Raw genomic sequence first — 14,991 nt, forward strand, 5'->3', positions numbered from 1 at the left:
AGCCTTTGAACACACCCCTCAGCCTCCACCCTCCCAAACACTGGTGAACAACAAGCAACCATCCTCATTTCTGCCTGGTGTGTGGGGCGTGATTGTCTGGGAGACCTCTGGGGTGGGCTGCAGGGGACAGATTCATATTTGATGTTGACGGCAGTGGATGGTAATGGGTTGGCACTATCCAAGGACTGCAATTGGACAAGTGTCCTCTTCACACAATCCAAAATGGCAGACATCAGTCCACATTCCTTTTATGGAGCCTCTCTGTTCTCCCTCATGTGCTCACTCTCGATAATTAAATCATGCAACATGCTGACCGGTTCCTCACACTGAGGTGACATGTGCTATTCTGTCCTATTCCCATGCAATTTAATGGCCTTTATGATAACTTGTAGGTATTCATTTGACAAGTCATGGATGTCCTCTCACACTCCCCCTTAACACCTTGAAAACAGAAATGATTTTCTTTGCTGTGCCTGTCATTCCCTTCCCATGTCCTGCTCTCTCAGTCAATTTTCCCCCTCTACCCCTTCCATCTCTCCATCGGCCCCTAATATTGATGCCACGCTTGATTCTTCACTTTCCTTCTCCACTCATATCTCTTCTATGTCCCATTTCCGCCACTATCAGCTGTTTAATATCCGTAAAGCTTGTTGGTTCCTTACTTTCTCCTCTACCACACTCCTCATCTCCTCTATAGTTTTCTCCAGACTATTCTATTGCTCCTCTCTGCTTGTTGCATTCCCGGTATCTCACCTTGTTATTCTTCATTCAATCTATCATTCATCTATCTGGGTACTCTGCACTCTTTCTCCCTGTGACTTTATCACTTCCACTCTGCACTCTCTATACTGGCTCTGCTTTCAGACTTGTTTACTATATAACTTCCTTTTTATTGTTTTTAAGTGCATCTATGGGTTTTCCCCTCCCTATCACTCTTTTTTTTAATTTATTTCAACCATCTTCCTTTCTTTCCACACCATGAGCAAAAATTAGATTGCAATGTTAATGTCAGAGCAACCTCATTAAGTACATCTTAATTACTCAATGATCATCATGCACTGCTCATTCCCTTCAACCATTCTATAGAATTTGACATGGAATGTATCAAAATCCTTCTAAAACACTAATGAGAGCTTAAAAGAAATTGACTGAAATCCTATATCCAAACCCATGTCAACAAACCAAGGATAGGTACATTTGAATGCTAAAAATGAATGGTCAACTCTGTGATACTATCAGCAGCGGCTCTTGCTCCGCTACCATTTTAAAAGTACAGATGGCATGCAGATCAGGTGATCCTAAAACATTAAGCCAAGTTTCAAATGCATACAGATGACATGCAAATGCATGTGAAGTGGGAAAATGGGAAAACACCCTTCCCCCATTCTCATCCAGACCCTGGCCTAGAGATCACAACCCAAGCACCCCCCTCTAGAGGAGTTCGACCCATTCACTTCCTTACCAGATGATAAGGTGCTGTGTGTCCACGGTCCACGCGCACGAGGGGCATGTCCAATACCACGCCCCGGTCAAGCCGATGTCTGAGACATGGACCAGCTTGAATAAACAACAACCACAAAACCCACCATCGTTAGAGATGCCATGACGACATAGCCAATGGACGAGAACACACGTGCCACCATGCACACTGATTACTCACACACCAAACCATATGAAAAACACACTCAGTGCTATGACGTAGCGGACTGACACACCCACGGACATGCATCGTTGTTATTTTTCACATAGACCTCTTACAGCACCGCAGAAATGCAAGACGCCTCAAGAGCTCGTGTATACATGCTTGCAGATGCTTTTTCACTATCTATCCCCATAGAGATGACATCTTATATATCTACTTATGTTTGTAACATTCTATCACCTTGTGACTCCATATTATGGATTGTATCTCGCCACCCAGGACTAGGCCCAAGTAGGCCGCAAGCAAGAGTCCACAGACAGGAGCCTCTCAGACGAAAATCTTCCCAAGACGAAAAGGCAAAGCGGTGACCACGCAGAACGAGCCCAACGAGAGCTCACAGCCAAGGCCGCAATGTTGCAACTCACACACATTTCTGGTCAAAAAGAATGTATTATCAGCAAACTGCCTGTAATTCCACACCATACCTTCCCTCACCCTCTATTACTTGAGTAATAAGGAGAGATGTGTTAATAGACACGTGTATGATAGGAATGCGGTCTCTTAGTGCCAACTGAGCTTTCAAAATGAAAGCCACATAAGGGCTGCTAATCAGGATGTACATATTCACTTTCAAAATCAGTGCTATTAATCTCCCATTCAAGTAACCAGGGCATTCATGGAAAAAAAGACCAACTGGCCACACTTTGGCACGTCTACGGCTACACACTAACCAGATAGCGCTTGAACTATTGGAGAAAACCAAGACATGCCAGGTCAAAAACTCCATCTGCAAGTTACAAAGACCATGAATACAGAAAGTGAATCATTATAAAGAAACATAAACATACGCCATCTTTCAAAAGATTGCTGTACACTGGCAGTGAGAAACAGAATAAGAAAACAACTAAGCTATGAAAAAAACCTTTTAGATGGATGAATGGTCCTGTCTGCAGGCACTATCGAATTCTATACATCAAATAGCAATAAGGGTTCAAACTAACCAAACACGGGGGCAAGTCCATGCGTTTGCAATCTTCCACTTCTGGGCCTTTCTTGTTTCTTTTGTAAGACTACAGCCCTAATGCCTGCTTTTTAGAGGACGCCTGAGAACTCTCTTGTTCAGACAGGGTTTCGATACCCAGTAAGTGTCCTTTAGGGCAAGCTCCGAGAGGCCTCTCCTTTAAAAGAAAAGCTGCACATTCCTTAGAAATGTCCCAACTCCTGTGCGTGTTCCTAACAAACCGAAATGCATTCTGGTCCTAAATGATATGCTGAAAGGGCTCTGAATGTATTACACGACCTTATGATGTGCACTATAGAACATAAGCACATATTTAATAATAAAGAATAATATAGTTATTCATGTTAGTTTCCACCCACTTATATTTGCTGTAATACAGTGTAATTAATACACCATCTAATATTACTTTATAAACCCATGACGAATAAGGACCTGAGCCAACCCACGGGGATTTGTACATGTGTTATGCAGCTGATACCTTTGACAAATTGGTTTTGACAAGGGTAATATGCCCAATACCTACCTTACGTCTGTATTTCTCATCAATGTACACTCAAGGCTAAGCAGCTCCGAGCGTTGATCATTTATATGAATGCAACACCTGTTGATGTTCTGGTGATGTACTTTCATGGACATTTCAGTGATAGTGAGTCGCGAACTGTGAATAGAACCAGAACACCCATCCCTCCTGCAAAACGCCAAATCTGAAGAGAGGAGCCCAGGACTGAAGCTGCTGAGCGGCACCATAGCACAGGTCCCATACCATGCACTGGAGGGATTGTGTGTACTGGTGACACAGCACATGGTAACTGTGGAGCACAGCAAGTACATCTGGAGAAATGACTCATTCTCCAGCATCCACCAAGCACTGGGGAGATTCCTGTGTGTGTGATACACCTTGTGCATTCACTGAGGAACATTGTGGGTCCTGCAGAGCCTGCTCTTTAAAGAACATCTCGCCATTCGCTGATTGCTCATCTTAACTCTTCCTCCTTCCAACTCTCTGGAGTTCTCCATCCCCTGATCATCCCACTATTCCAGCTACTTCAGCCCCTCTCACATGCTACATGTAAATCCCTGGGTGCATCCCCTATACACTGTGCTCTGTTGCTTCCCAGCTAGGTTTGCACTTCATTAATCATGTTCAACCCAATTTTTCCATTGGTATTTTCCTCCAGACAGGCTGCCTTTTGCCAAACAGAACAGAGAATCGTAGAGTGGCTAAGCGCACCCAGTTCCAATGAAAATAGTTAAAGTTAAAGTATACGGAACTCAATTCCAGATAGGAGAAATGTAGGATATGTCAAGGGTGTACGTGAGAAATCTGTGGCTCTGGTATCAGAAGTCACTACATAAACCAAGAACGTGTCCATACCTTTTGCCAAACAGAAGCCTGCCAACAATTCTCCATCCATGATTCACACATGTGTGCTGGAACACGGAAGTGGTGACAGCTGGAAGGAAGTGAGATGTAAGTGCTCCAGGTAGATAAGGAGGAGGGGATGACAATGGGGATGATGGAGGGGCATTAGGGGTCAAGAATTGCATGGCTGCTGTGGCACAATTGGGGTACCGAAGCTAGAATATCCCCTGAATTGATGTACAAAAGAGTTTTGGGGCCCACTGGGGCATCGAATGCAAGAATGGAACGTTGGTGTCTTGCCATAGTATGAAAACAGGGACCGGAGTGGTGGGCTTTTGCAAACTGGCCCTGTTGTGAGACACCATGGATCCATAAATTCTGCACAAACAGACATGCATATGTAAGTGAAGCGGTTTCCCAAGGTAGAGGGACATATCCTGATCCCACACCCAGCTCTGTGAACAGTCAAGGAGTTATCACAATAAGAGAAGGTAGCTCTCGCAGTATGGTCTGCTCAGAAAATGAGCACCGCAGTAAGCCATTTTGCCGATCTCAGGCTCACAACTAGTGCATTATCTCAAGGTCATAGCTTCCGCTACCCTAGGCCGCACAGTCTATTTGTATCTCACAAGCCATCAGCAGGCCATACCTTCCCCTACCCTAGGCCCCACAGTCACCTTATATCTCACAACCCAACAAGAAGCCATAGCTTCCCCTATCCTAGGCCCTACAATCACCTTGCATCTCCCAAGCCAACAGTTGGCCACAGCTTCCCCTACCCTAGGCCCCACAATCACCTTGTATCTCCCAAGCCAACAGGAGGCCACAGCTTCCCCTATCCTAGGTCCCACAGTCACTGTGTATCTCAGAAGCCAACCGGGGGCCACAGCTTCCCCTACCCTGGGCCCCACAGTCACCTTGTAGCTCACAAGCCAACAAGAAGCCACAGCTTCCCCTGCCCTAGGCCCCACAGTCACCTTGTGTCTCACATGCCAACAAGAGGCCATAGCTTCGCCTACCGTAGGCCCCAAAGTCACCATGTGTCTCACAAGCCAACAGGAGGCCACAGCTCCCCCTATCGTAGGCCCCACGGTCACTGTGTATCTCACAAGCCAACCGGAGGGCACAGCCTCTCCTACCCTGAGCCCCATAGTCACCTTGTATCTCAAAAGCCAACAAGAAGTCATAACTTCCTCTACCCTAGGCCCCACAGTCACCTTGTGTCTCACATGCCAACAAGAAGTCATAGCTTCCCCTACCCTATTCCCCACAGTCACCTCAAGCACCAGGCAAAATAACGCAGGATTCTAGACAAGCAACAGCCATACAACTACAGGACATGACAATGTGATTTGCTCTGCTAGGTCAGTGTGCGGCACCATGGGCCACACAAGTATGAATACATTAATGTTGCCCTATGTGATTCCTGGTTTAATATTATGCATAAAACCAGCGGTTGAAGTGGGTGGGAGCGGTTGTGAGTGGGTCTCCTCTACTTTCTTTTTTTTATTTATTAACTTTTACTATTCCTGTGCTATCATTTGAAAAAGAAAACGTTCCGGAAAGGCTTCATTTTAAGATAAAAGTGTTGGAAGAATTTGAAACTTGCACTACTGTGCACTGCACTGAACGTTCCCTTAAACAGCAGGCGAGTGTGTTTGGATTGTGTGTGGGAGGAGCGCGGCGATGGGGTTTGTGGGGAGCAGGTGCAGGTCAGCAGGAGCCATAGTTCGACTGCTTCTTTTCGTGACCTGGAAACAGACGCAGACATAAATGGTATTAGTATTAGCAAACAACATAGTTTTTGCGTAGGCTGTATGAAATATACAATGATTCCGAGGAAAATAATAAACATTAATATAAAATGCTTCAGCTTCTTCCATTGAAAACCCCAAGGGGGTGCCCCAAAATTGCACTTCATCCTCAGAGAAATCAATCCGAGCATATGCTTCACTAGCCTCCATCAGCGGTGTGTGTTTACATCCTGTAACAGAATGATGTATGTAACACATTTCCCTTTCCTGTCTTCCTATCTGTCATGCCAGCTCAAGGATATGTGCAATGATGTAATGGCACAATCTGTGATTGCTCGACGCTTTTTTGCTGCTATATAATCCACACAACCATCTTCTCGCTCAGCAAACCGCACGCCCAACAAACAAGCAACACATATATCACACCAACAGCACACGAAGACTCACATCAATCCAATATTCACACCTAAGCTCAGCGCACAGTGAAAACCGAACTGAAGATGCCAACAGCACACCACTTTTCTCACTTTCCTATTCCCTCTTCTCCCGAATAACCCACCCCGCCTTCTTGTTTGCAGATCCGCCTGAGCGCCTCAGGACCAATTCCGTTGGTGACGGTGCGCTGTACAAATACCTTTAACATTAACATACGAGGCACATATGGGCCTGTTCCCCTCATTGGCCTAGGGTAAGTGATTCCTTTGCAAGTAACGGAGATCATTTTGTTATGCTGTCTCTGTTGAACGAGTAACTGGAGTAAATACCCGATGAGGATCACAGCGTTTGTTTTTTACGTACAGTAACTCACTCTATAACAAGTAGGGACAGATATACGACAGAAGGGTTGTCATGAATACACACAAGACATGAAACAAATGGCACTCGTACTGCTTCCAGAAGCAGTTTTAAAGGTCAAACAGAGCACGTCTTTCCTCAAAAGGCAAGCAAACCTAAAAGAATGCATAATCATGAGGCCCTGAGCTGCAAATACAACCAGATGCTCAGCCGGTTGCATCCACACCAGTACCTACACTTGGTTGCTTAAAATTATATATTTCTTACGTCAGAATCGAATCTCTAGGGGTAATTCACAAAGATGTGTTTAAATGTAACTCTTCCTTATGCTTAAATCACTCCTAGAGAGTGACTATTCAATTCATACAGAGGTCACTGGTCATGACAATGACTTACACCTACAGAGAGATTTTTCAACTCACAAAGAAGTCACTGCTAATAACAATGGCATACACCAACAGAAAGATCTATACATTCACAAATAAGTCACTTCTCATAACAATGACGTATAGCTACAGAGAGATGTATAGATTCACAAAGAAGTCACTGCTCATAACAATGAAGTATACCTACAGAGAGATTACTCAATTCACAAAGAGGAGGTCACTGGTAATAACAATGATTTACAACTACAGAGAGAGTATTCCTTTCACAAATAACTCACTGGTAATAACAATGACTCACAAAGCAATCAAAGATGTCACTGGTAATAACAATGACTTACACCTACAGAGGGATTATTACATTCACAAAGAAGTCACTGGTAATAACACTGACTCACAAAGCAATCGGTGACAGTCACTCAGATTTACTCTTCAGACTGATTCATTGACAACAACGTCACAGGTATTAAATATGATTTATTTCTGCAGAGAAATTATTGGATTCACAGAGAAGCCAGTTGGAGTAACTTTGCCCTACTCCTGGAAACATATGTGCTGCTTCACAAAGAAGAGGCTAGCAGTAACATTGACTTACTCCTGCAGAGAAATTAATGGATTTACAAAGACACAACTAGGGACAGCAACTTTGTGAGTCAGTCTTGTAAAACGAACTCTGCATCTGTCTGAGTTATGGGAAGAGTTGCAGTTCCCTACTCTCTCTCTTAACATGAATTGTGAAACAGGATTGATTTGCACTGAGTGAGTGATGTGTCTTGGGACATGTATCTCCTTATGATCAGTAGAGGGTGATACCTCTGGCCACAGGCCATTGGACGATAAAGGCAGAAACAAAGATAGGTCCATGTCTTGGAATGAAATGGGAATTGAAAGGCACATAGATCTGGACTTCATTTTGTTTGTGAAGAGCATGGGCATTATATGGTGTTCAAGAAACAATGCATTTAGGAGACCTGGAGAAAGCTGGTGCCAGTCCCATAGAAACCAAGCAATACCTAGAACGGGTCAACACTGGGGCTGCAAAATGAGGTTATTAAAGGATAATGTATCTACCAAATTGGATTGATTGTGCCAGATTCAACGGATTGTGTATTTGGCTGTTGGTCTGTCACAGGCAACAACAGTGACCTTGCAATTCAAATTATCAATAACTTAATAGTGATTTGGAGACCTAGGAAATAGTTCACTAGAGACCTCATTTATAGACTGTGTGGAATCCTGGAGCATCAAAGAAAGAATAAACATTCTGCATCTCTTGGGACAATGCTAGATGGGATCATCAGTGGGCATGGGCAATTATTTATAGTGGCAAACATTCTGATACACCAGTGGGGGATTCATGAGGTGAGTGAGTTATTAAACCCTTGGGTTTCCAAGGTCATTGATCATTGTCTACAGTTTCAAAGAATAGGGTTTTAGATTATTTTCTTTGATTTCAGATTTGGATATGAGAGCAAAGGGACACTTTAGCTCAAATATTTTTGCAACAAATATGAGTCCCTATTGTCAACACAATCAGCAAAATGGGGACCCCATAAAATACATCTCATTAACTTGAATAGCTTAGACAAAACAGGAATAATAGTCACCCTGAAATAGGGCTGACATATATTCTTACCAGTGACCCTTCATGATAGAGATTTTGATAATGAATAATCAATATCAATGAAATTGTTAAGATGTCGGGACCACCACTCATCCAATTTAGGATCACCATGAATCTAATCTGAATTGATTAATTGAGAATATGCATCCATCAAAACGTAAGGTTTTAAGACTACTGCACAATATCTCCCTTCATCATGAAGAAAGGGGTTCCCAAAACTCACAATTAGTGAAAAGATAGAAAAATACAATATTACGTCTGACAAGCTTATTAAAGGTGCAATGCAATTGCATAACAGTAGGAGGTTTGGGGTGCCTTTAAATAACAACTGGACACATAAGAAAAACAAACAAAGACAATAAGTAGGCCAATTTCTGTACCAGATTTGATACAATAAAAGTTAGTGACAATTCTCACTTCAACCAAAATTAAGATGTCAATGTTTCCCCTAGTGCACTGACTCAGACTCATAGAAATCACTATATAATGATAAGGCAAATCAGTGACTCTTGAAAGGACAGCATGGTGAGGCTTATAACAAAAAGCATTTCGGAGTAAACCAACATTGCATTGCTAAATTCTTAAGAAATGCTCTATTAGAAAAATACAGGGGGTTCAAAGAGAATAGCCATGATGTGGTTAAGTCTGGCCTCATTACTTTTGACTAAGGTTAAGTATTGGCTGACTCTGGGAATAGGTATTCATGTCTCCAATCCTCAAACCATCAATCCAACCTCTTCTCTATCCCCAGTTTTCTTGGCCTGTCTGCATCCTGCAACACTAAAGATCTTCCAAACCTCCTCCAAATATTTCCCAACTCAGCATTGAAGACAGGATACTTGACAGGCTCTCCTCCAATCTCCCTCACCAATCTTGAACCTACTCCCCAACATGCCTCCCTGTGGTTGTTGCTCAATTCTCAGTCTTAGAACCACTCCTCTACACATCATCGGGTGTCTCTGTTGTGTAAATATGTAAAATGATATGTGTGGAGAGGTGGAATGTGAGAGGCAGAAGGGTTCCTTAGGCTAGTTTAGAGTGGTGTGTATGTGGCTGTTCAAGAAGTGGCAGTTGAAGGAGAGTGGAGTAAGGGAAGAGGTGCTATTGTGGAGTCTCACATCACACAATGTATTAGTAGTCACATATTCCATTAAATTAAATCTTGACTAACAGACCTGATCTGGCTCATGTCCTTTAGTACACTGCTAAGGAGTGGTGACTGTGGAGCCCCACCCAGCCATGGATGGCTTCAAACACCTTCTTTGAAACTGACAGCCTCCGGTGAAGCAAACAATCCCCTGCCTGTCCAGGCACCTTGTGTGTATTTTGGGGTTCATGAAGTGCCCCAACAACAGGTGATTACTAGCGTGAGAAAAAGGCCTGTGTTTCCTCGATGAAGAGTAAAGGACTGCAGGTCATACATGTGCAATGTATGCAAATAGAAAGGTCTTTCCCCTGTTGCCAAGCAATGGCACGGCAACGGCACAGCAAAACATGTTCATTAGCCGATCACGGGAAAGGGATATTCACTGATTTACATTATTTTAGCGATATCAGCAGCTGAGTTTGTGGAATAGCACATTTACCTGGTGTGATACAACATAAAGCAACACAATTACATTTACCTGCACCGAATCAAACAAACATAAAGCAAAAGGTGGAAGTGGATTTACAATAAATAGGAAGGTGTCACTGTAATTCACTTTCTTGTTTACCAAGGACAACACATATTTGATATTTTGCCAGACATTAGAGAGGGCACATAAGATGGGGATGACAAGAATACATTGGAAGTAGCTCTTTAATTGAGCACATATGGGTTCCATTTATGACACACTGTTGTAACAACCGCATCACAGAAGAGCTGCGGCTTAAATTTGATCCAACACTGGATGAGGTTCTAAAAATTGCAAAAACAGTTGAACATTCAATGACATGTGTCACAAAACTTAACAAGGTTGAACAAACAAGTCCCTTAACTAACATTTTAAAAGTAGAAGCAGAGGAAAGGATACCATGGAAGAATAAAGAACAGACACCTTTGATTGAAAATAAAGCACAGTGCAGGGCAGAGGGTATCAAAAGCAGATTGCTAGTAATGGACCCACAATAAAGCAAATGTGTTATCATTGTGGTAGTAAAAAACACCTGTATGTCCAGCTCGGAAAGTAGTGTGCACAAAATGCAAGAGATGGAGTTATTTCACCAATTATTGTAAAACAAGTCAAGGAAATCCAGGAAACATCAAAAAGAATGTACAATTTGTGGGAGGCTATGTTGGAACATTGTTGGAGGATGAAGTGGAACGAAGAACATAGGATGTTACTGTAAACATGGTCAGATGTGAGGAGGATAACGATTGTGAGAGTCTGATGACCACTGTTCTAGTCAATGGAAAAACATTGTGGATGATGGCAGATTCAGGAGCGAAAGTAAAAAATACATGGAAAGAAAGGGGTTTGGGAACCTATTTGAAGTGAAATTGGAAATGTGCTACCTCCGGATATCAAACCAAGTGGGTATAAAATGGATTGTATTGAACTATTGGGATACTTAATAGGAAATTTCAAATTTAATGGAAGAAAAACTTGAGGAAAGGTTTACATAACAAGAAATGATGCATCCCTTTTGAGCTAGAAATAACACAAACCTTTACACATGACATTAGATTCAAATACAGAGAAACAGTTATTACACATGCAAACAGACAAAGAAGAAACAGAAACAGAAACTTACAGTAGAGTATTTTCAGGAAGAGTATGAAAACTGAAAGGGGTGGCACAGTGAATCATATTAAAAGAAGGAAGTTTCCCCATTGCATCCAAAGTATGTTCTGTACCATTGTCATTTTGCGACAGTGTGAAAATGGAACTTAAGAAACTTGTGTGATGAAGCAATGATTGAGAGTGGAGGTGTTGCGGAATGGGTGCCACCTGTCATGGTTGCAAATAAACCAAATTGAAATTTCAGGATGTGTCTGGACCTCAGACAATTAAACAAGTGTGTAGTCATGGAAAGGCATCCCCTACCTAATCTGGGGGAAATGTTAAGTATGATTGGGAATGGGAAGGTTTTTTCTAAATTGGATTTAACATCTGCGTGCAACCAGATTTAACTAGAACATGAATCACATCATTTGACAGGTATCCTAACTCAAGAGGGGCTATTTCAATTTTACAGAATGCTGTTTGGCCTTATATCAGCCTCTTCTGGTTTCCAAAATGTTATGCATGCATTATTTGGTGAAATGCAAAATGTTCTGTGTTTTCAAGATGATAAATTAGTGATTGGAAACTTGGTAGAGGAACTTGACATAATGATTTTAAGGTCAGTTTGAGTAAAGACAATTGTGTATTCAGAAAACAATTTGTAGAGTATTTGGGGCATGAGATATCTCACTGTGGTGTCAAGCCAAGAAAAGGATTTGGTGTAAAGTATTAACAAAAATAAAGGCACCAGAAGAGGGTGAATTACATTTGTTTCTAAGTACAATAGAATTCTATCATACGTTGCAGAAAAGGTAGTCGAGATAAGGATATTATTGCCAAAAGGAGTAGAGTAGAGTACTTTAAGACAAGTGAAATTGAACATAAGAGAATGGGCCTCATTACGAGGCCTCGGTAAGGGGTTAACGGCACCAGTAAGGATGCCGGTGCCGTTAACCCCTACTGCCGCATTCCGAGGTCCCTTAGCGGGTCCCGCTAAGGCCGGCTGGTTTTACCAGCTGCCCTTAGCGGGAGCCGCTAAGGGACCAGGGAGCTAATAACGGGCCCGCAATTTGCGGGCCCGTTATTAGCTCATTCCCCATTCCCATTGAGCCCTATGGGGGCTCGAATGGGAATGGAGAATGGTTTTCAGAATGGGGATTTACCGGGTCCTCCAAGGTTGGAATGACCCGGTAAGTCCCCATTCTGACTACCCGGACCCAGACACGACTTTGGAGGCAGCCATGGTGCAAATAGCGTCATGGCTGCCTCCAAAGTCGAAATGACCCCCATTGTCTTTAGATCAACTGGATAGTAATGGATCTGTGAAGAGAGTGAATAATAATAATAATAATTTAGCATTTATATAGTGCTACAAACCTTCAGGTATCTGTGTGCTGCTTATTATTATCCACGCTGTGTGGTGCTCATTTATCGACCTCGGAAGGATGAAAGGCTGAGTTTGGCCCAGCCGGGATTTGAACCTGCATCTGCGGGCCCTGCATGGATGTGAAAGTGAGTGCTCTACTCGCTCGGCTCAAAGCATAATGGATGCCATAAGAATGTCTAGTGTGTGAGAAAAGTGGAAGAAAGAAACTGAGGAGAAGAGAATAAAGGGGTTCCGAATGCTGGCTCATGCTTTAACAGGCTACGTTCCCTTTGAGCTAATGCAAGGAAGGAAAGCAAAGTCTATTTTGTGTCCCTCCTGGTTGGGATGGGCGAAGGTTGCAGAAGTGAATCTGGAAGAGGTAGGTAAGGAGAAAGTGTATGCTATGCAAAGAGAAGACAACAGAGCAACATGATGCAACAGGAGGTGCAAGGGAATTGAAATTGAGGATGGGAGGTTGGGTAAGAATAAATAAACGATTGGTCAGGAGAAAGAGATTAATTGCACAGTGATCCTATGCAAGTGGAAAGACTATGTGTGGAGTCTGTTTAAGTAAATGGATGACAACTGTGGAATTTAGGAAGAGTGTTGAAGGTACGAGTGCTATTGGCATAATGAGATAAAGCCACAAGGAAATAAAGAAGGGAGATGTGGGTGTTAATATATGTCTGTGTTTGGGGTGGAATTTAAGAGGGATAAGGGTTCCATAGGCTAGCATAGAGTGTTGTGTGTGTTTGTGTTTGAGGGATGGCAGTTGAAGAAGAGTGGAGGAACGGAAGGAGGAACAGGTGTGGGGTGCTCATTATGCAACGTATTCATTGTCACATATGCCATTAAATCTTGGCTAACAAACCTTACATGACTCCTGTCCGTTACTACTGTCTCATTATTCTTCTTCTTTTGCTTTCCCTGTCATCTCTTTGTTGTAGACAATCAGATCTTCTTCTCGTTCCCCTATTTACTTCTTCAACATCTGCTTGATGTTGAAGAAGTAAATAGGGGACAACTAACCAATTGTCTCAGAAAGAACTGTGCAACTCTCAAAGACTGAAGTTATCTTTCTGCCAGGCTCCAATTCTGCAAATCACTCCCTTCTCCTATGTTGTTCCTCCCTGTTCTGCTCGCTCACACACCCATAGCTCATAACCTTGGGCTTCACTTTGAAAGAGATCCTAATCTCTCCCTTTTTATCATGATCATGGCCACTTGTGCCTCAGCCACGATTTCCCTAACATCAGAAGAATCTATGCGCACCTCATGCACCACTTCATAAAACCCCTTATCTTTACTCTAATGCTCAGCAAGATGGACTACCGTTCCAGTCTAAATCTGGGTCATCCACTCTTCTTAATGTTCTACCCAGCAAATTGCTCGACTTTGCCACACTCCCCATTTCATCTTCACAGGTCCTTCCCCATGTCTGCACACCAACACCAAGCTGGATGTCTCTCAATGCAGAATTGTTAGCTCTTGAAGTTCCTGCTACTTGTCTTTAAAAGCATCCATGTGCTTGCCTCATAATATCTCATAAACTGCACCTCACTCTACATTCCTACTTGGACTCCCCCATACATCGTGCACATCTCCCCGCTTTAGCTACTTTACCCAATTTGTCCCACTCATTGTAATATGTCCCCCACCCTAACTAAGAAGGCCATCTCATAGGTGGAACTTTTACAATCAAGACTTAAGCTTAATGTCTTAATTTAAGAGGCCCACGCCCCTTATGCTCTGGAATTCCTTCACGTATTTGCCCCATCCACTTTGCTTACTTGGGCTTGAATGTACACCCCATGTTAACGCTCATTTTATATACACTGAACTTGACATCACTATATATGTTGTGTCAGACCGTCTCTGTCCCTGGGTTATGTCCCCATTTTAATTTGTCCATCTAATGTAAATGCACATTACTGAAAGGTTATTTCTCCTCTCTGTTTTTGTGCACTTTGTAAGTCAATTCTTGTTGAAATGACCCCATGTGTTCTCAATGAAGGCAATTCAATAAATGAGACCATGCCAGCAGATGTATACAGTTTTACTGTGCAGCAGCTTTTCAATAGTGCCAATCAGTGACTTGTGTGGAGGAACAAATTGAGGTTAGAACAATCCAGGACTGTATGCTCTCATAATTGAGCTTCATGAACACAACTTGATGTAAATATTGACAGATGTGAATTATGTATTAGCTTATCGAATGAAAATACAAAGTGGTTGGGGCCAGGCTGTGTCATTGTCCTAATGCTATTTCGTTTATTCATCTATGTATTTTGCAAGGCGTCCATACACATGCTGGTTTTCCTCCCCAAATATATAA

The 14,991-nt window shown here is 42.7% G+C and overlaps 1 protein-coding gene across 5 annotated transcripts in view; it reads right to left on the minus strand.

Annotated features, from left to right (window-relative positions):
- Positions 1-14,991, minus strand: part of LOC138473193 (VPS10 domain-containing receptor SorCS1-like) — a 3,088,785-nt gene that overhangs the window by 1,863,809 nt on the left and 1,209,985 nt on the right. The gene's annotated exons all lie outside the window — the stretch shown is intronic.

The sequence above is a fragment of the Ambystoma mexicanum genome, chromosome 8, assembly GCF_040938575.1.
Source record: "Ambystoma mexicanum isolate Mex_15411 chromosome 8, UKY_AmexF1_1, whole genome shotgun sequence".
NCBI classification, from domain to species: Eukaryota; Metazoa; Chordata; class Amphibia; order Caudata; family Ambystomatidae; genus Ambystoma; species Ambystoma mexicanum.